Genomic DNA, 20,700 nt, shown 5'->3' with positions numbered 1-20,700 from the left:
TCTTGGGATATCTTTATAGATTTCAATTCTTCTATCCAAAACCTCCAGTGATTTTATGAAATGTAGTCCCAAGATCTTATCCCTTTCCTCCTTTGATCTCAATGTTATCAAACAGTCTCTGGGCCTCTCCTTCTTTATGAATCTTCCAAGTCTGAAAGCTGACACGATTTTAAAGTCCTTTTCTTCCAAATTCCAGAACTTGGAGAATTCTTTGGTCAAAAACTCAGTTAGATGTCCTTCTTCTGCCTCTTGTAGTGATCTAATCCTTAAGTTGTTCTCACGATTTCGCAGTTCTATCATGGAGAGATAAATCTGATGTTCCCCAACTTGTTTAGTGAGTGGTCTTACCTCTTGCTCTAAATTTTCTAATTTTTGTCTAGTGTCCTCAGCCAATTTCCGATTTTCTGCTGAGGCCTCCGTTAACTGTCCAATTGCTTGTGCATTCTGTACCACTTGTGTAGTTAATTTATTTAGACATTCTGTGTTTTTGTCAATCTTTGCTGATTGCGCATCTACTTTCTTGTCCAAAGCTTCCAATTTTTCAAAAATTTTGTCTAGAACAGAAACAGATGCTCCTGAGGCCATATCTTCCAATTGTAACTGCTCTGCTTCGCCCTCTCCCTCCACTTCTGAGGGCAAAGTAGGTACAGATGATCTACGTGTCTGTGAGGCTGAGGTTAGAGTTGTTAAAGTTGTTTGTTTAGCTCTCCCTCTTTTTCTTGTGCCACTCATTCCAACGTTATCTGTCAGTCAAGGTCACACTGAGTTATTCCCATGGGAATGGAAAGGTCCAGAGCAAGCAAACAACAAGGGAATCGAAAGTAAAATGTGCATGTAAAGTCACTGTTTTAATCCAATCCTCTAGAGGGAGCTTAAAATGTCTTTCAGAGTCTAATTTAATGTCCAAGAACCTTCAAATACAAATGTTTAGCAGAGTTTATAAATGGTCACTTTGTTACAGACAGTGCTTATTTATCTCCAAAAAGAATGTTTCAAATTTAAAAGGTCTCAATACCCTCAGATTGTTTCAAGTTCCAATATACAGTATCCAAATCTGCAGTACTGACAGCTCCCTTAGTGCTCAGGCAGCTCCTGACTCTGGGTTTCACCTTCTAATTTGTAATCCAATAAAAGGAGGAAAGTCAAGTGCAAGTAAAAATCCCAAATCTTTAGCTTAAAGTCTTTACTTTAAGATGCAAGTTCAATAGATGCTTAGATCTGTAAAACTTAGGATCTCTTTCTTTCAGCCTCCACTCCTCCAGCTGATTGCTTTTTTCAAGTTCAATGGCTGCGGAAGACGGACTTCCTGCTTCCACGTCTCTCCGCTTTCAGCCAAGTTCAAGCCAATTTAAATTTTCCCTTTAAAATCTCTAAATTCAAGTGACTCAGTCTTTTACTCACAAGTTAGTTGCTTTTCGTCCGAATCCGTAATTTAGCAGGAAAAGGGATCAGCGCTCACCGACAGTAGCAGCGCGGCTTCACTCCTCAGGCTGTGAAGCAGCTCTCAGCGCCGCAACCCCCCTCCGCGCTCCGGAGCCCCTTACGGGGTTCCTTCTGCGCTTGGAGGGTCGCTCAAGGCGCCCACCGAGCCTCAAGACCCCAGGCTCTTGCCGCCTGGGGTTTTCCAGAATGGGTCTCCGCTTCGCCGTAGCGGACGACCCGTTGCCTGCGGAGCCTCCTCTCCCGTTCAGAAGAGGACCGCCATTGCCGTTCGCGCCGCCCCCGGAAGTCCCCTTTTTGTATTCCAGTTGAGTAAGTTAATTCAGCAAATCCTTTCCATCTTTGTTTTTATCTTAGTCCTTTGTCTTAATATGTAATAACTGTATATTCTCATCTGTTAGCAGTCCATTTTTACATACTCCTTGTAACATTGCTATTAAAAACCCCTTAGCTTCATTCCAACATCATTCTAACATTCATTAATTTTACAGTATTTCTGTAAATAATCTTTAAATTTCTTCCAATCTTCTTCCACCGACTCTTCTCCCTGGTCTCGGATTCTGCCAGTCATTTCCGCCAGTTCCATATAGTCCATCACCTTCATCTGCCATTCTTCCAGGGTGGGTAGATTTTGTGTCTTCCAGTACTTTGCAATAAGTATTCTTGCTGCTGTTGTGGCATACATAAAGAAAATTCTATCCTTTTTTAACACCATTTGGCCGACTATGCCCAGGAGAAAGGCCTCTGGTTTCTTCAGGAAGGTATATTTGAATACCTTTTTCATTTCATTATAGATCATCTCCCAGAAAGCCTTAATCCTTGGGCACGTCCACCAAAGGTGAAAGAATGTACCTTCAGTTTCTTTACATTTCCAACATTTATTATCGGGCAAATGATAGATTTTTGCAAGCTTGACTGGTGTCATGTACCACCTGTATATCATTTTCATAATATTCTCTCTTAAGGCATTACATGCCGTGAACTTCATACCTGTGGTCCATAACAGTTCCCAGTCAGCCATCATAATGTTATGTCCAACATCTTGTGCCCATTTAATCATAGCAGATTTCACCGTTTCATCTTGAGTATTCCATTTCAACAGCAAGTTATACATTCTTGACAAATTCTTAACTTTAGGATCTAACAGTTCTGTTTCCAGTTTTGATTTTTCCACCTGGAAGCCAATTTTCTTGTCCAAATTGTATAAACTATGGTTTATTAAGTCAGGAATGTGACATCTGAAAAGGCTCATTGTACCTGAGGTGTTATGCTGTTGTTGTCATTATGGCTATTCATGGATGCACTGGACAGCAAACTATTTTTTAAAAGGTGTGCAAAGATTAAAGTCTGTAAAAACAGGGAATCTCCGGTTCTTTGTTTGATGTGTCCAAGGGATGCATAGAAACCGCAAATTCCTGCATGATGGGAAACTTTGAGCACATCACTCACTGATTCATCTCCCTTGTCTGCCCATAGTTCAAAAGAAAGTCTCTGGTGGTGATTTACTAGACAGCATCGCTGGTTCTGAACTACAGCCAATTTTCCTGCAAATTTTCACCTGATATGCATGCAACTTCTTCCTTCCTTGAAATTTAATTGCCAGATTTTCCATCCTTCCATTTCAGAGACTTTATGGAGGCATCCATTTAAATATTAAATTACTGTGACATAAAATCACAAGGAAACTCCAGGAAGGGAGCTTTTCCACCCTAGCAGGGTTTTGGAATATGGTGGTATCTGCTGTGATCCTCCCTGGCCCCTCATTGGGCTTGCTCTGCCCATCTGAATTGTGAAGCCACAGTGAACTGATTTAATCTCCTTGCAGATGAAGCAAGCATTGAAAAGCACCTTCTGAAGCATATCAGTAGTGCACAACAGTCTAAACCTTTTAAGAAGAAAGAAGTAGGATTATTAAAGCCCAATATCTGCAAGGAAAAGAATACTGCTGCAGAAAAAGCAAAATTTAACGAGTAACTAAGTTCTGAACTAAATCCAGATTGATTTAGCAAATTAAATTATTTAAGCGACCAGACTTCTCCATTAGCACATTCATCTTAATAGCACTTCACTGTGCTAGCCTGAGTTTCTTAGCCATTCCCATAGTATTACTATTGCAATTTTTTACAGTACCTTAGGGATTTGTAGGTTTCAGCAGAACAAACTCCCTTAGTGATGACTTCTTACTCCTATGCTTTTTAGTCTGATCCAGGGAGTATAATGTGACATGGGAAATTTTTGAAGACATAGATCTTAATGCTTTCCACCTTTAAAGCTCCTTTGTGGAACTGGGTTTGCAAATGACTCCTTTTAAAATTGTTCTCCCGGTGTTTCCAGTGAGAATTTAATAATGGGGCCAGAATGAGAGATCCAAATGTGGGGGAATGCGTGTTGCTTCCTAGTCAAAGCAGAATATACCCAGTATAAATAGTTACAGCTGATTAATCTTCTAGTGTCATCTAAGGATGGCTTGAGATCTTAAGATCAGAAGACAAGCCCTTCTGGGTCAGACAATGAGCCACCTGCCCCAGAATCCTGTTTCTCATACTGAACCACCAGATGCTTTTAGGAAGCTCATGACATAAGCATGATAACTGACTCCTGCTGCTGTCCCATGAACTGGTAAGGATAGAAATATCTGTCCAGTTCTCTCAGTTTCTCTCTCTCTCTTTTTACAATCTTAAATTCAGTTCTCTACATTTTTCAGCAAAAGAACCCCATAAAACCAATTAAAACCCTAATGAAAATGTATCAGTATTCTAGCACAGCACTCCATTGTCTCTCAATTTCCCCTAATATTTACGACATGTTATTTTCAGGAATAACTTCATTTGATGCAACCTTTTCCTTAATATTTGGATTTTTGTAAGCATTGGTTGGGGAACTGCCCCACAAAATTGAGTTACCGTAAGTGTGAATGAGGGACGCGGGTGGCGTTGTGGGTTAAACCACAGAGCCTAGGGCTTGCCGATCAGTAGGTCAGCAGTTCGAATCCCCGCGACGGGGTGAGCTCCCGTTGCTCGGTCCCTGCTCCTGCCAACCTAGCAGTTCAAAAGCACATCAAAGGGCAAGTAGATAAATAGGTACCGCTCCAGCGGGAAGGTAAACAGCGTTTCCGTGTGCTGCTCTGGTTCGCCAGAAGCGGCTTAGTCATGCTGGCCACATGACCCGGAAGCTGTACGCCGGCTCCCTTGGCCAATAAACCGAGATGAGCGCCGCAACCCCAGAGTCGGTCACGACTGGACATTTTACCTTTAAGTGTGAATGACGAAGTGTAGCTATGTTTAAATTCACATAATGTTTGAGAGAGTGTGGATTTGAAAGATTTGGCTTTAAATGCACACTGAATCAAATTTCCCCTCCATCCCTAGTTACTGAGGCTGTGTACACACTCCTATTTACTCTGCATCCAGTGTGCTCCCATTGCTGGCTTGGGAAGCGGTGTACACACATTAGCTACAAACCATAACTATTCTGCCATTTAGTAGACCCACTTGGAACAGCTTCAAAGTGAGGCACCTTCACCACACAGGCTAAAAATGCTTTTAAAAATGGTGTAAGAAGTGGCCCACATCAGCACACTTTTTTCCCCTTTAAATTTTTTGGGGGCCCCCAAGAGAGTGGGGCCATAAGCTATAGCTTGTTTAGCTTATACGTAAATCCAGCACTGCTTATACCAGAGAAAATAGAGAGGAAGGCCTTACCTCAACTTCCAAGTCTTTGTTTTTGTGTGTTCGGAACTGTTCTCATGCACAGTACAGGGTTTGTTTTTTTAAAATATTCATATGGAATTAACCTAACAATCCACACGGGGATGAACTGGGATGCCCAAGTGGAAAACCAGTGTGGGAGAGATTTGCCCATCCCCTACATAGGACCTACTTTTATATCTTTCTTTCCAAATCAAACCTCCTAATTTGCGGCCCATACTTTAAGGACTGCTGCCTAGGTGTTAGGGCGTGCGCAATAACCCAGTTTCAACTTAGCATCTGTAGGACTGTCTTATGGCTCTTGCTTCCAAGATAATAGCAAGATATCCAGGCTCTGATCCAGCCACAGTCATCCTGGGCAATGAGTCAAAGGCGACAGCATGTGGCACAGGATCCAAGTGCACATCAGCAGATGCATCCAGGCATTTCAATGAGGTCTGGATGAGAATCAAGATGTGCATCCGTCTATGCACATCTACATTTAAGCTAGCAATACACACATGATTCCTGCTCGTGTCTATGGATCAGGGCAGCACTTTGTAGTTATTGAATCTGAGAATTGTAGGACGTGCTTAGTGCCCCCGTCTGTGTCAATGTGCCTTCTACCATAGAAAGCATGGCCAGAAAGACCAGACTGTGTTGTGACTCTTTGTGCCATGCGACTCCATTTATTTTTTAAAAGGTAGATTGGTGCAGCCAGTCAGATAGTAGATGAAATTCTAACACTTACAACAGTTCAGATGTATCTTGATCATTATCCTGACCAATACCAATTAAGAAAATTAAGTTCTCCATGAATTTCAATAAAGGATTTAAAATTAAAATAAAAAATTAAGTTCTCCATGTTCTTCAGCAATTTGCACCCTTTAAAAAAAAAAAGAAAATTCTTCACATTTTGGTGTGAATATCTCTTCATAATCACATTTTCTATGCAGTTTTGAGTAATGTACACACTCTCTCCCTAAAATAACGCATTTTTGCATGTCTTTTTCATGAATATCTTCTTTTTATGCACACTTACTTTAATTTTATTTCATAAAATTAATAATACATTCCTGGACTGTAAAAGCATCAGCAACCTGCAAAGCGATTTACAAATGTCACCTGATATATGCATTTTTGTAAAACGTTCTCTTACTTAGAGAACCGCAGTGCAAAATTTGGATCAGCGTGAATTTTGTCTTTCAGCTCGCATATTGTTTTTTAAAAATGTGGGTTTTGACAGATTTGGCTTCAAATGTGCCCTGAACTGAATTTCTCCTCCATCTCCAGTCAAGAGGTCTACACACTTGGGCATACCTCTCCACCCAAGCAAACAAGAGAGATTCCCATAATTCAAGGGGCATCTCAGCCAGGCGAAAGCACTGGAGGATGGTGCAGAGGAAGGACAATGAAGGGCATGGCCTGGGAAGGAATCATGGCCAGATAGAGAGATGGGCTCCCCTATGCCAGCTTTAGCTCTTTGTAGCTTCTACAAAGATACAGAACTGAAAGCACGTAAAGCTATGTCCTGGGCATAGTCGGCCAATTGGTGCTAAAGAAGGATAGAACTTTCTTTATGTATGCCACAACAGCAGCAAGAATACTTATTGCAAAGTATTGGAAGACACAAGATCTACCGACTCTGGAAGAATGGCAGATGAAGGTGATGGACTATATGGAACTGGCAGAAATGACTGGCAGAATCCGAGACCAGGGAGAAGAGTCGGTGGAAGAAGATTGGAAGAAATTTAAAGACTATTTACAGAAATATTGCAAAATTAATGAATGTTAGAATGATGTCAGAATGAAGTTAAGTGGTTTTAGCAGCAATGTCATAAAGGTGTATGTAAAAATGGATTGTTAATAGGTGAGAATCTAAAGCTATAATATATTAAGTTAAAGGACTAAGACAAAAACAAAGAGGGAAAGGAATTGCTGAATTAACCAATTGAACTGGAATACAAAAAAGGGAGGCGAGAGGAGGTCAGGGAAGCAAGGAAATGAAATGTAAGATACGGAAGGATTAATTTGTTTTTAAGTGATTTTTTACTTTTTTTCTGTACTTTGTATTTTGTATGTTTTTTCTCTTTTTTATTTTTTTTCTTGTTTCTTTTCTCTTTAACTATGTAATTTTTTGTTTCTGAAATTTTAATAAATATCATTTTAAAAAAAATGAAAGCACGTAAAGCTGCAACTTAAGCAATTGAAAATGTTTTTGTTGTTACTATGAGGAAGGCCTGGGGTGGGGTGGGAGGCAGGGAGGTAAATCCAGCAGACTTAGAAATAATTGCTCTCTCTTTAGTTCCATATGATTTCAAACTCCATGCAATATTTAAGAAGCACTGGGGAGTTACGTCTGATAGAAAGTGAACACTCCGTGCTGCTAATTAACAGCCAGTGAACTATAGCAGGCGGCTTCCTCCCAGGCGGCTATCAGTGGAATCTGTAGAGACATGACGAACTCCAAAGGCTTGCCTGACACGAAAGGCAGAATAGCTTGATCCTTGCAAACTTGAGGGCCTCTCTCATTCATATACCAACCCACACTTATTCCTATAGTCAATTGCATTTTTAAAATTGGCACCCATGTATGATGTATGGAAGTGAGAGCTGGACCAGAAAGAAAGCTGATCGCCGAAGAATTGATGCTTTTGAATTATGGTGTTGGAGGAGACTCTTGAGAGTCCCATGGACTGCAAGAAGATCAAACCTATCCATTCTTAAGGAAATCAGCCCTGAGTGCTCACTGGAAGGACAGATCCTGAAGCTGAGGCTCCAATACTTTGGCCACCTCATGAGAAGAGAAGACTTCCTGGGAAAGACCCTGATGTTGGGAAAGATGGAGGGCACAAGGAGAAGGGGACGACAGAGGATGAAATGGTTGGACAGTGTTCTCGAAGCTACCAGCATGAGTTTGACCAAACTGTGGGAGGCAGTGGAAGACAGGAGTGCCTGGCGTGCTCTGGTCCATGGGGTCACGAAGAGTCGGACACGACTAAACGACTAAACGACAACACAACAACAAGGCCAGGCATGGCCAAACTTGGCCCTCCAGCTGTTTTGGAACTACAATTCCCATCATCCCTGACCACTGGTCCGGTTAGCTAGGAATGATGGGAGTTGTAGTCCCAAAACATCTAGAGGGCCAAGTTTGGCCATGCCTGCATTAGGCTTATCTGGTACCCTCAAAGGTCCTGGAGAGCATTTCAACTATCACAGAATAGCTTGGTCATTTGTAAATGTTAATGAGGTGGATCTAGAGTTCATCATGAGTCTCTTGATACCTGTTGATTGCAGTGGGTGTATTCTAACCGTTGATTGCAGTGGGTGTATTCTAACCGTGACAAAATCTGGATCCAACCCAGGGTGGTTTTATGAATCCCTACCTGTTTGGGTGTCACATTCCAGCAAACTCTGGTCACATAGCAGAGAGAAATCAACAGAAAGTGCACATGTAATTGAGAGCAAGTCTCATGGAATTTGTTGGGACTCAGGCTCCGTGGTTTGTTCCATTCTTGCAGCGGGACTTAGTTGCAACAGCTAGCTTTTCCTAGAATGCCCTGAGCCTTCAAGAAAAAGCCAAGCAAGTAATCTAAATAGATTAATATTTCAGAAATAAATTAAATGACATCCATATGTTAAATGGGCCATGGATAATTTGCTTCTAGGTTCTTTACAGCGCAAGCCTATGAGTGCCTACTCAGAAGTAAGTCTTGTTTTAAGGTGAAAACTTTGTCAAAGAGTGGAGTTTCTTTTGGGACTATTTGAGAACTATAGTCAAATGAAATCGTGAGCAGGATTTGAATAACAGGCAAGGGAAGGAGAGTAAATAAATGATTGTAATATAAGTTATAATACAATGGAAAATAAACAGCAGTTATGGCAGCAGATAAAGGAATACAACAGGAACATCATGGATGTAAGGATGGGAAGTCAAAATGTAGTGAAATATTACCGTATATTGAAAGTGAATTGAATAATGTCACATTTTGACCATTAGGTCCAGTCGTGACCGACTCTGGGGTTGCGGCGCTCATCTCACTTTATTGGCCGAGGGAGCCAACGTACAGCTTCTGGGTCATGTGGCCAGCATGACTAAGCCGCTTCTGGCAAACCAGAGCAGCGCACGGAAACGCTGTTTACCTTCCTGCTGGAGCGGTACCTATTTCTCTACTTGCATTTTGACGTGCTTTTGAACTGCTAGGTTGGCAGGAGCTGGAACTGAGCAACGGGAGCTCACCCCATCGCGGGGATTCGAACCGCCGACCTTCTGATCGGCAAGTCCTAGGCTCTGTGGTTTAACCCACAGCGCCACCCCATTTGAAGTAAGTATCAAACTAAATAGGACTTACTTTCAGGTAAGTAGGCATAGGGTTGCAGCAAAGAGAATGGAAGAAAAACAGCGGACACTTTATGCTAAAGTGATCAGTAGGCACCCACCAATTAATTATCTAAATGTTTGCCTAGGTGACCCCTCCCCCAAGCAGAGCATGTATAATTTCAAGGTGAAAATAAGCTTTTTAAAAAATATCTGATTTGGCTAGTGCCTTCTGCTATGGATTCCCCACAGCCCAGTAGGATTTAACTTAACACCCTGTTTGATCAGCTTTTATACCACACACACACCAAAAGCAGCCCTCTCAGACTGATGGCTATATATTTATTTTTTCAGCAACCAATTACACTTCTTAATCAGTAGTTCTTAGGTTTATCTGACACCAGTGCTTTTTTTCCCTGGGGGTACGCAGGGGTACACATACCCCTAAACATTTTGTGAATCTTTGTACTTTTGTCCCTTTACTATTTATTTTTCCCAATTTGAGCTATAAAATGGTGATTTTCTTGAGTCAAAATGAGAGCACCCCTAAACATTTTTAAGGAAAAAAGGACTGTCTGACACGATAAACTACCAGGCTTGAAGGGCTGTTTTAGGCATCTCATCTGTTTGTTACTGTCACTGAGAGTTAGGGAGGTATTAAATTGTAGAAATTGCATAAAATGTATAAGCCTGTATGAGACTTCGTTTAAATAGAGCCCCCAAGCTTCCTTCCTCGCCTCTTCCCTAAGGGCCAAGAGGGTATGTTTCTATGCATTCAGAGTGTTTATTGCCTGCCCTTCACCACAGTCAATCCTATGACAGGGTACAGAATACAAGTTAAATAAATCACATAAAAACAACCATAAATTACAAGACCAGGGGGAACAATAAAAGCTGACTAAAACTATGCACCTAACGTGTTGCTATGGTGGACTGACCTTGGTTCCACCTCTGTGTGGAACCCCCTAGAACAGTCTCAGTCTTGTGAAAGGCTTCTTCAGTTGGAGTTTACAAAATATGGAATCTATGCTACACCTTGGTAGATTGATTTCTATATTTCTGAGACAGCTAGTGCCTTTTGTTATGGATTCTCTGCAGGTAGGATTTAACCAAACTGCTTATTTCATCAACTACTAGGTCAAGTATTGGAAATAAAACCAACAATTTTGTTTTGTTTGTTTCACTGACTGCGTGTCTGTGGTCTTTGTGGGTTGTTTGCTGACTTGTTTGCTGAATTAAAACTGGTATATTGTGGCAGCAAGAATACTCATCGCAAAGTATTGGAAGACACAAGAACTTCCCACGCTGGAGGAATGGCAGATGAAAATGATGGACTATATGGAATTGGCGGAAATGACTGGCAGAATCCGTGACCAGAGAGAAGAGTCGGTGGAGGAAGATTGGAAGAAATTCAAAGATTATCTACAGAAACACTGCAAAATTAAAGAATGTTAGAGTGATGTTGGATTAAAAATAAGTGGTTTCCAGCTGAACAGGATTTAAAGTTATAGATAGACTAATTAAAGATTAGGATTAAAAAAGTTGAAGGAAATGGAAATTTGGTATTTAAGAGGTAAAATTTTAATGATATATTATATTAAGATGAAAGATTGGGATTAAAAAAAAGTGGAAAAGAAATTGCTGGACAAACAATTTGGACTGGAATACAAAAGAGGGAGGTATGAGGAGGTCCAGAAAATAAGTAAATTCAAAAACGGAAATGAAAAGGTGATATTGTTTTTTAATTGTTCTGTTTCTTTCTTTTTTGTTTTTTGTTTTCTCTGTTTTTTATTATGTATTGTGTATTTTTTTCTATGTTTTTCTGTTTAATCTTTTACTGAAATTTTAATAAAAATCATTTTAAAAAATAAATAAATAAAACTGGTATATTGTGATCTGGGTAGATTTTGAGTAATCTCATCCTATGCCAAGTGAATGCCCTGGCCTTGGCCAAGGTATGAATGGGGATAAGTGTATGTGAAAGCTCTGGATGAGTTGGGTGGGTGGAGGTTGGAAGCTGGTGCAGAAATAATTTGGGGTTTCCAAAGATCTGATGTTCTGAGAACCCCATATGTGGGGTATGAAGGCAACTGTCACCTGCTGCTGCTTGCCCCTCCCTTCAAACATACTGACTACTGTTATGTACTGAAGTTCTCACCCTGGGCCAGCAGGGGGATACTGTAGATAGTTATGCAAATAAGGGATCAAAAGTGACGTTCAGTGATTGGATAGTTTTAGAAAATTGTTACAGTTACATTGTACTGGAGCTCTATATAAGCAGGCTGACTGAACCCTTCAGTTCAGTTCTGTCCTGGCCTGTGAATAAACAAGAGCTGTTTGAAGAATCGCTGTGTCGTCTAATGTGTTCACCCACAACAACTACCATTCAAAGGAATACTGATTTTGGTTTTACTCTCATGTGACACCAGTGGACTCTAGGCTATCTCGCGCATTTCAAAAAAGGACCCCAGCTTTGCTACTGTGTACATTTGACAGAAAAATCCAGCCAATTCCAGATCTCTGATAAGTGTACTGTACAGTGGTACCTTGGGTTACATACGCTTCAGGTTATATATGCTTCAGGTTACAGACTCCGCTAACCCAGAAATAGTACCTCGGGTTAAGAACTTTGCTTCAGGATGAGAACAGAAATTGTGCTCCGGCGGCACGGCAGCAGCAGGAGACCCCATTAGCTAAAGTGGTGCTTCAGGTTAAGAACAGTTTCAGGTTAAGAACGGACCTCCGGAACGAATTAAGTACTTAACCTGAGGTATCACTGTATAATGGTTCCATTTGCATTTGCATATATTTATTTAAGGGTGTTGTTGCACTTGGTATGTGTGTGATACTTGCTGCTGGGCACCCATCCTTTGAAAACCTACACTGCTCCTGTTTAAATTTGGTGTTTGATCACAGGAGGTTGCCTTGAAATTTTCAGGTGCATGTTGCAGTTCAGAAGGATTCTTACATACCTTTGCTTGCAGTCTTCTGGCTGCTTAGACCAGCAGCAGCTAACGTGGTGCTCTTCAAACATTTTGGACGACAATGCCTGTCATCCTTGGCCATTGGCCATGCTGGCTGGGGATGATGGGAGCTGTAGTCTTCCATCTAGAGCGCACTATGTTGATTAATCCCTAGCTTATAAAACCTTCAGTAGGACAAACGTGAAGCATGTGGTTTAAGGTTGGCAACCTTAGGCCGAAATGAGAGATTACTTTGGTAGCTCGGTGCCTCGAGTCTATCTACTGGGAATTCTTCTTAGAAGGCATAATCTGTTTAAATATAGCAAATGCTTATCTTTACTTTCCCTCCTCGTCTGAGCTTTGAGCATATAATTATTTATTTGCTCTCTCTTTGCCCTTCAGCAACTTCTGAGGGCACTGTGCCTGCTCATCTAGGTTGGGAATGAGGTGGAGATGGATAGAAACTATGGCATCAATGGAGGTAAGAAGCCCAGGTCAAGGAGCTTATGCTGTCAGATCCTAAAGGTGAGTGACCAGGTAAAAAAAATAGAGTCCTGAACATTCAGTGGCTCTGTGGAAGAGAAAATGTTAGCCAGGTACAGCTTGTCATGCAAGACTTGCTGACATTCTCAGTTCTACGCAACTGCTTAAAGGGCAGGAGCCCCTCGTTGACATTTTTTTTCCCCACCAGCCCACCCTATCCTGAAGAGACCACCTCTGGATTTGTTGTAGGAGGATCTCTCCCTACATTCCTATGGACTACTTAAGAAAAATCCCACCTGATTCTCCACCTAAGAATCGGGTGGGAGGAGGCTCATTGAATGTTTGGTAGGAGTCTATATACATGGCAGGGGACGTGGGTGGTGCTGTGGGTTAAACCACTGAGCCTAGGGCTTGCCAATCAGAAGGTTGGCAGTTCGAATCCCCGCGATGGGGTGAGCTCCCGTTGCTCGGTCCCTGCTCCTGCCAACCTAGCAGTTCGAAAGCACGTCAAAGTGCAAGTAGATAAATAGGGACCGCTCCAGCGGGAAGGTAAACGGCGTTTCCATGTGCTGCTCTGGTTCGCCAGAAGCGGCTTAGTCATGCTGGCCACATGACCCGGAAGCTGTACGCCGGCTCCCTCGGCCAATAAAGCGAGATGAGCGCCGCAACCCCAGAGTTGGTAACGACTGGACCTAATGGTCAGGGGTCCCTTTACCTTTACTTTATATACATGGCAGTTAGTCTGTGTTTGACAGGTTGTAGAAACAAATTTCTTTCTTTCTTTCTTTCTTTCTTTCTTTCTTTCTTTCTTTCGCTAGGCAGGTGTGTACTTTAGCCCTCCAGCAGTGAGAGACCCAGCTGTGCATCTCTTCTCCTTGATACTTCAGTTTTTGACTTGTGGGTAGCTAGCTTACAAACAGAGAGAAGAATGCTATACATTGGTTGTGGCATTTCAGGGTCTTTGCAGAGTATTTTAATAAAACGATGGCATTTAAACACAACTGAAGTCTCCTTCCCCTTCCTTCCCTCGGTACACATCATAGTGCAACCTTCATGCTCCCTTCCTACATATCTCAATGATTTGCTTCTTAGGAAAGCCAGGAATTTTCAACATTTTTTTTCTGGAGCATCATTGCTACCTTTTCTGACTCTCCTTTCGGCTGAAAGTTATAGAATCATTACTGAGCCTTGAATACCATGTAAAAAACTGTATTTTTAAAACCCATTGGTTGAAGCTGCAGGCTTTAAAAATATTAGCCATTTTATTAAAAGCAGAGTTTCAATTTCAGAAAAACAAGTGTCATATTTTAAAAAAGGGTTTTGCAGCTAATATAACATAGGTAAGACACACTATTTGGAAGTCCAACAGCTTGCATAATGGCAGTGCAATCCTAGGCACGTCTGCTGAGAAATAAGCCCCACTGAGTTCAGTAAGACATACTCCCAGCCCAAGTAAATGTGCTGGAATGTGTGTGCATCAGTTATATACTTCTCCATATCTTAAGTATTATGATATATCATTAAAAGGTAAAGGTAAAGGACCCCTGACAGTTAGGTCCAGTCAGAGACGACTCTGGGGTTGCGGCGCTCATCTCGCTTTACAGGCCGAGGGAGCTGGCATTTGTCCACAGACAGTTTTTCTGGGTCATGTTTCCAGCATGACTAAGCCATTTCTGGTGAACCAGAGCAGTGCACAGAAATGCCTTTTACCTTCCCACCGGAGTGGTATCTATTTATCTACTTGCACTTGGATGCTTTCGAACTGCTAGGTTGGCAGGCGCTAGGACCGAGCAACGGGAGCTCACCCCGTCACGGGGATTCGAAGTGCCGATCTTCTGATTGGCAAGCCCAAGAGGCTCAGTGGTTTAGACCACAGCGCCACCCGCGTCCCTATGATATATCATTACACACACCCAAATCCTCCAGCCACCATCCATGCAAGCAAGGTAGATGAAACATGGCACAATTATAATTTTTCTAAAAGTAGTAGTGGGAAAAATAACAACTCACAAGACTCTCCTCCTGCAACATTTCGGAATAGTGTTGCTGTCTAAGCAATGCTGGATGGGACTGATTAGATTTGTAGCCCAAAGCATCTGAAGGGCACAAGGTTGGGGGAAGCTGCCCTAGAGAGATAGGATTCAACAATCTCTGTTGAGCAAGGAATATGCCATGGACTAGTTACATTCATGGACTAGTTGCATTCTAGGGGTTACTAAGATTCCAAACATTGTACCAAACAAAAAGCACTGCACTCAAGATCTCCATACAGCCAAAAGGTCCTGAGATATATTGTCCTGACCATTGTCCTATACAGTAGTCTTAACCTAGTGAATCATTAGTTTGAGTGGAGAGGTGCTGGCATATATTTATTTTGAGAATTCAAGACTGTAGGATTTGTTTATTTGCACAAGTATTAGCACATTACTATTAATTAAAGATTGTTTTGAATCCAGGCTTAAATAGCTTGCTAATTGCCTGCTTGGATGGCAATTAATGGAGCCTGAAGCAAAACATAATATTTTCAATAGGGAAGTTTTGAATGTTGAATGTTTTATTAAGTTTTTGTATATGCTGGAAGCCACTCAGAGGGGCTGGGGCAACCAAGTCAGATGGACAGGTACAAATAATAAAATTGGTATTGTTGTTATTATTATTACAGTACAAGACTTGAAAAAACCATCACTTTCATTGTCTCATAGCACATTTGTTAAATAATTGAATGCAGCCTGTTGGTTACCAAGGTTGAGGTCTTAATATTTATCCTCCATTAAGAAGCCCAAGAAATGTACTTATGGGCAGGTCTGCCTTATTAATCAGATACCACTCTATCCTACCATGAAGCAAATTCCTCCCCTTTTTGAGATGGGTACCGAGGCTTGAAAATTTCCCATCCAGGAAACTGAAAGTTGCAATGGTTTAGTATATGAGGAGTTGAATTTTTTTTTTTTTTTTTTTGGTAAAAAAAGAAGCATTTCTATTGAGCATAATAGATTCAGACATTGCAAATGAAAATAAGAGAATATTCCTTTATGCAGCATCTGCAGCAAGAATACTAATTGCAAAAAACTGGAAAAGTGAAACAGTACCAACAAAAAAAGAGTGGCAAAAGAGATTTTTTTATTACCTTGAATTGGCAAAAATGACGGATGCAATTAGGCGATAGTCTAAACAAAAATTTAAAAAGAGTGGGGAAAGTACAGATTATTAAAAAAAAAAATAACCAGTGCCCTCAAATTAAAACCTGGTCTTGCTTCGAATAATTTTTGCAAAACAAAACACGGTTTACAAATACAACATATGGAGAAAGGTAGAAAAGACGAAATGAGAAAGAAACAGTTTATCAAGTTTAAAATCAGACCCGTGTTGAGGAGGAAGGAAGTCTATTAAAATAGAATAATAACTAACGATTGGATAACATAAGTCCGTGTGCAGATACTTGCGGATTTATGGATATATATTTATAATTTATTTTGTGTTTTCTTTTGTAGTTTGTTTTCTAAGTGTCGTGTGTGTATGTGCTGTAATAATAAGTTAATAAAAAGCATTTAACAAAAAGAAAGAAAGAAAGAAAGAAAGAAAGAAAGAAAGAAAGAAAGAAAGAAAGAAAGAAAATTGCAATGGTTGAGAGGTTTTTTCCTGTCTCTTGGTTGGTAACACATGATTGCAAGATGTTCTACTTATGGCCATCTGCCAAAATTTTGGTGGAAATGGCATTGGGTGGAGAAACAATACCCTTGTGAGGGGGGTATTGAGAAGGAATACCAGCTCCTGGCCCAAGTTTGGATGGGATTGGCCTGGCATCACTCATCTCAGGTTACCAGCTGCATTCCAGTCATGTGGCACAGAGGTCCTTCTGTGTTGGTGAACTGCCACTGCATTCTCCAGAAGGCAAGCTGGGATGGTGTATTGGGCTTTAGATCAGAAGTCTTAAAAGGTAAAGGACACTTGACAGTTAAGTCCAGTCACAGACGACTCGGGGGTTGTGGCGCTCACCTCGCTTTACTGGCCGAGGGAGCCGGCATTTGTCCGCAGACAGTTTTTCCAGGTCATGTGGCCAGCATGACTAAGCCACTTCTGGTGCAATGGAACACCGAAACCAGAGCAGCGCACGGAAACGCCGTTTACCTTCCTGCCGGAGCGGTACCTATTTATCTACTTGCACAGGCATGTTTTCGAACTGCTAGGTTGGCAGGAGCTGGGACCGAGCAACGGGAGCTCACCCCGTCATGGGGATTTGAACCGCCGACCTTCTGATCGACAAGCCCTAGGCTCAGTGGTTTAGACCACAGCACCACCTGTGGTGTATTGGGCTTTAGATCAGAAGTCTTAGGGGCTAACAAAACCTGACCCAATGCCATGGCAACCCTGCTTTCCAAAGTGCAAAAGTGCTGGCTTGTTTTCACCCACCCCCATGTCCTGGGTGTTATTTATCCGCCTCCCACTCGACGCAGGAGGCGGTGTCCATAATACCCCTGCCACACAAAATAGTACAACAGAACACAGAGGATTTTTTTTTCTTTTATGTGAATACCTTTCATTATAGTGCTTCCATTCTTCCCGTTTTACAGAACACACAGAGATGTGGAGAGGTATGCCGTCAGAGCCAAAACAAAACAAATACAGTCTATTTAAATTATTTTAATAAGTACGAAAAAGATAATATTTAGCAATATTCTGTGTGGGGGTTAATAAATATTCTTTTAACAGCAAGCAGAGTGACACATTCAAACATTGGTCAAGTTATTTCTTTTACATTTTTCATGAAAGCAATAACTTTCCCCCCAGCTAAACAAGGTCACAAATTACAGAATATTATAATCCCACTTTGTTTTTGTTTTTTTGTTTTCTCCTTAACTATAGAACACTTAAAAGTGAACTGCCATCCAGAGATTTTTTTTAATGACACTGATGTTCAAAATTACATAGACTACATTTATCATGCAGATTTTTTTTTATTGTGCAAGTGTTTAATTTGTGTGTGTTTTTGTGTGTGTGTTTCTTTAGAAAAGCAAACAATTCACCACTGATGCTCTTTTTTTACTCAACAAAAAAATCAAAAAAGTCTCATCAGGGTCACGTTTTAGGAGTGTCCCTGGACCCAACACTGCCCCTGGATGCCCTGGTCATAGTGGCTATGAATGTGAGTACTTTTCCCTAGATTAGGGTAGTGCCTTAGTGGCAGCATTTTCTGGAAAAGTCAGGCTTTGTCACTATCACACATGGGACAGTTATCCACTGGATCACAGCAATCCACTCTACATGGCTCTGCCTTTTAAGTGTGCTCAGCTCATGGGAGCTACTAGATCACTAACTAGGGTGCATTATATGGAGCCTGTAACTCCTAGATTGCACCATCTTCTCCGCTTTCCAATTTATCCCCCAGCCAAATTCAAAGTGCTGGCTTTGACCCCAAACAGCTTGGGTCCTATGTAACTCAGATGGCATTTGAAAACAAGCTGGCTATAAACGAGGCTTGCTCAACTTTCGATCTCACCAAGGCAAACAGTCCACCAGCTAGGCATGATTTACAGAGTCCTACCAGTGGTTCAGTGAATCTGTTTTTTGCTGTTAGCAAGGGACACAGAAAAAGTGGGCTTGTCACACACATCTGGCAGGCCAAAAATGCATGGCTAGTGGATTGCATTTGGCTTGGTGGGTCAAAAGTTGCCAACTTTTTAAGGTATGTTTGATCATTTGTTTGGCCTAGAGAAGCCGCTTTATCCATATCACAAACCTTGGTTTTGATGAAGCCAAATGAATTACTATTCAGTGCTGAACAGAAGTCCCATCAAACTTTCCCTTGTTTTCCTTAGCAGTTGGCTTTTTTACCCCCAGAGCATATATCTATACATGTATCTTTTGATGAATAAATAAATTCCATGTTGCATTCTGTGCTGAAAGCTAAAGACTGTAAACCCATGACTGCTAGATACAACTAACATGATAATCTGAGATAGAATTGCCAAAAACAAACAATTTCTTCTCTAATTCTGTGTTAATTTAAACGGTTATGATAAAGAACTCTATCAAGCTAGATCAAGCATAGGCAAACTTGGCCCTCCAGATGTTTTGAGACTACAATTCCCATCATCCCTGACCACTGGTCCTGTTAGCTAGGGATCATGGGAGTTGTAGTCCCAAAACATCTGGAGGGCCGAGTTTGCCTATGCTTGCGCTAGAGCTCCTCTAGGCCAAATATGTTTAAAAACCAATTATTACAAAAACCTGAATTTAGTGCAATCCTGAGCACCTTGAACACAAGTTACATGAGTTGCAGGCCAACAGAATGGTGTGACATTATGCAACAATTAACATTTAAGGTGTATGATTAAAAAAAACCAAGTTACAGAGCTTATTATAAGTGCACCAGGAACTGCCCTGTGATCTTCGGATGAAGAGCAGTACACAAATTTAATAAATAATAACAAGCCATCTTGCATATTTTCAAAAACACATTTCGTAACACTTTTCAGATGTACTAAATCAAGCTATGGTGCACATCAATCTCTACATATCCCTAAATGTTTATTTTTTTAAAAAGTCAGTTAGCTGAATTAAACTGAGGAAGGAGGAGAGACACGGATATAAGATGTTTCAAAGTAAATTAGTTTCTTTAACTTCAGAAATTCAAACTGCCAAACGAAAAGGCCTCATCCACATTTCCTTTTGTATAGTGTTTCTAGGCACAGGTCTGAGATTTCCAGGTTTGTGTTGGAGAGGGTTGCTGTTGGGGTTTCTTTTCGTCCTGGCGCTTTCCCCAGGAAAACCTGTGTTTTACTGCTGAATCAAAGCAAATGGGAATCGGGTTTCCTGCGGATTTGCATTTGCTCTGATTCAGCGGTAAAACAGGGAAATCCCAGGGAAAGTGCTGGGACGGGGGAAAAGGGAAGGAAACAATGCTCAGACCTGGAAAGCCCAGACCTGCGCATAGAGAGCAGAGGGCAAAGTTAAGTGTGCATGAGCTCAAAATCTATGTTGACTGAATTCAAACTGGCATGCCCATTGACTCCCCAACTCCCATCTTAAAGGCTACCATACTATGTTTTGCGGCACAGAACCAGTGCAATAAATCATAAATGATTAACCACATGGAGAAAGTTAATACACTTTCCTGTATCTGAGAAAGAGAATGACAGAAGTGTGCAAAAGAACCAGGAATGAAACCTATATTGACAGCTTGAGTGGGAATGCAAGTGGAGCATATTCCAGACAGGCAAATGCAAACACCCAACTGAGTCTGGAAATATCAGTTTGCAGAGGCTTCAGATTGGGGTAGTTGTTACGACAAAAGCCTATAAACATCCAAACGCCAAAACCTCAGCACAAATAAGCTCTATGAGCACTTAGCAGCCCATATTATTGAGAGAAAAAATGCATCCCAGACTAAAGAAAGGTGTAATTCTGGGTTGGTTCACAAACACCTGTTCATCTAGAATACATGAATGAGGTGAGGTCACAGGAAACACAGTGCTTTTCAAGTGCTCTTTAAAAGTTACAAGGAGCACTGATTTTCTGGCAGAGTTCTAATTCCATAAGAAAGACGAACATATCTGGCCATTTCCATAACCTTGTAGGCTTTTAAACATTACAGTAGCACTGTATGAGGGATCCGTGGAAAAGCACTTCCCACAGTCTGAATGGACTGTTTAAATGACACCTCAGATGCAGAATGATCATGTGTATGTGTAAATCAGCCCTAAGTTTCACTGAAACCAGCAAGACTTTCACACCAAGTCTGTACGTATTTATTCATAAGTATTCCATTTAGTTAAATAGACCCTTCTTTCTATAAAAAATACGATTT

At 41.2% G+C, this 20,700-nt stretch overlaps 1 long non-coding RNA gene across 1 annotated transcript in view; it reads left to right on the top strand.

Moving 5' to 3' along the window:
- The window catches only part of LOC308484976, a 33,089-nt gene extending 19,062 nt beyond the window's left edge, over positions 1-14,027 (top strand). The window contains exon 3 of the long non-coding RNA XR_013990255.1: positions 12,813-14,027. This is a non-coding gene — a long non-coding RNA (uncharacterized lncRNA). The remainder of the gene's footprint in view (positions 1-12,812) is intronic.
- The last annotated feature ends 6,673 nt before the right edge of the window (positions 14,028-20,700 follow it).

Source organism: Podarcis pityusensis (genome assembly GCF_964106645.2).
Source record: "Podarcis pityusensis genome assembly, chromosome: 9".
Classification (NCBI taxonomy): Eukaryota; Metazoa; Chordata; class Lepidosauria; order Squamata; family Lacertidae; genus Podarcis; species Podarcis pityusensis.
The sequence above is the reverse complement of the archived record's forward strand: the minus strand, read 5'-3'. Positions and strand labels throughout refer to the sequence as shown.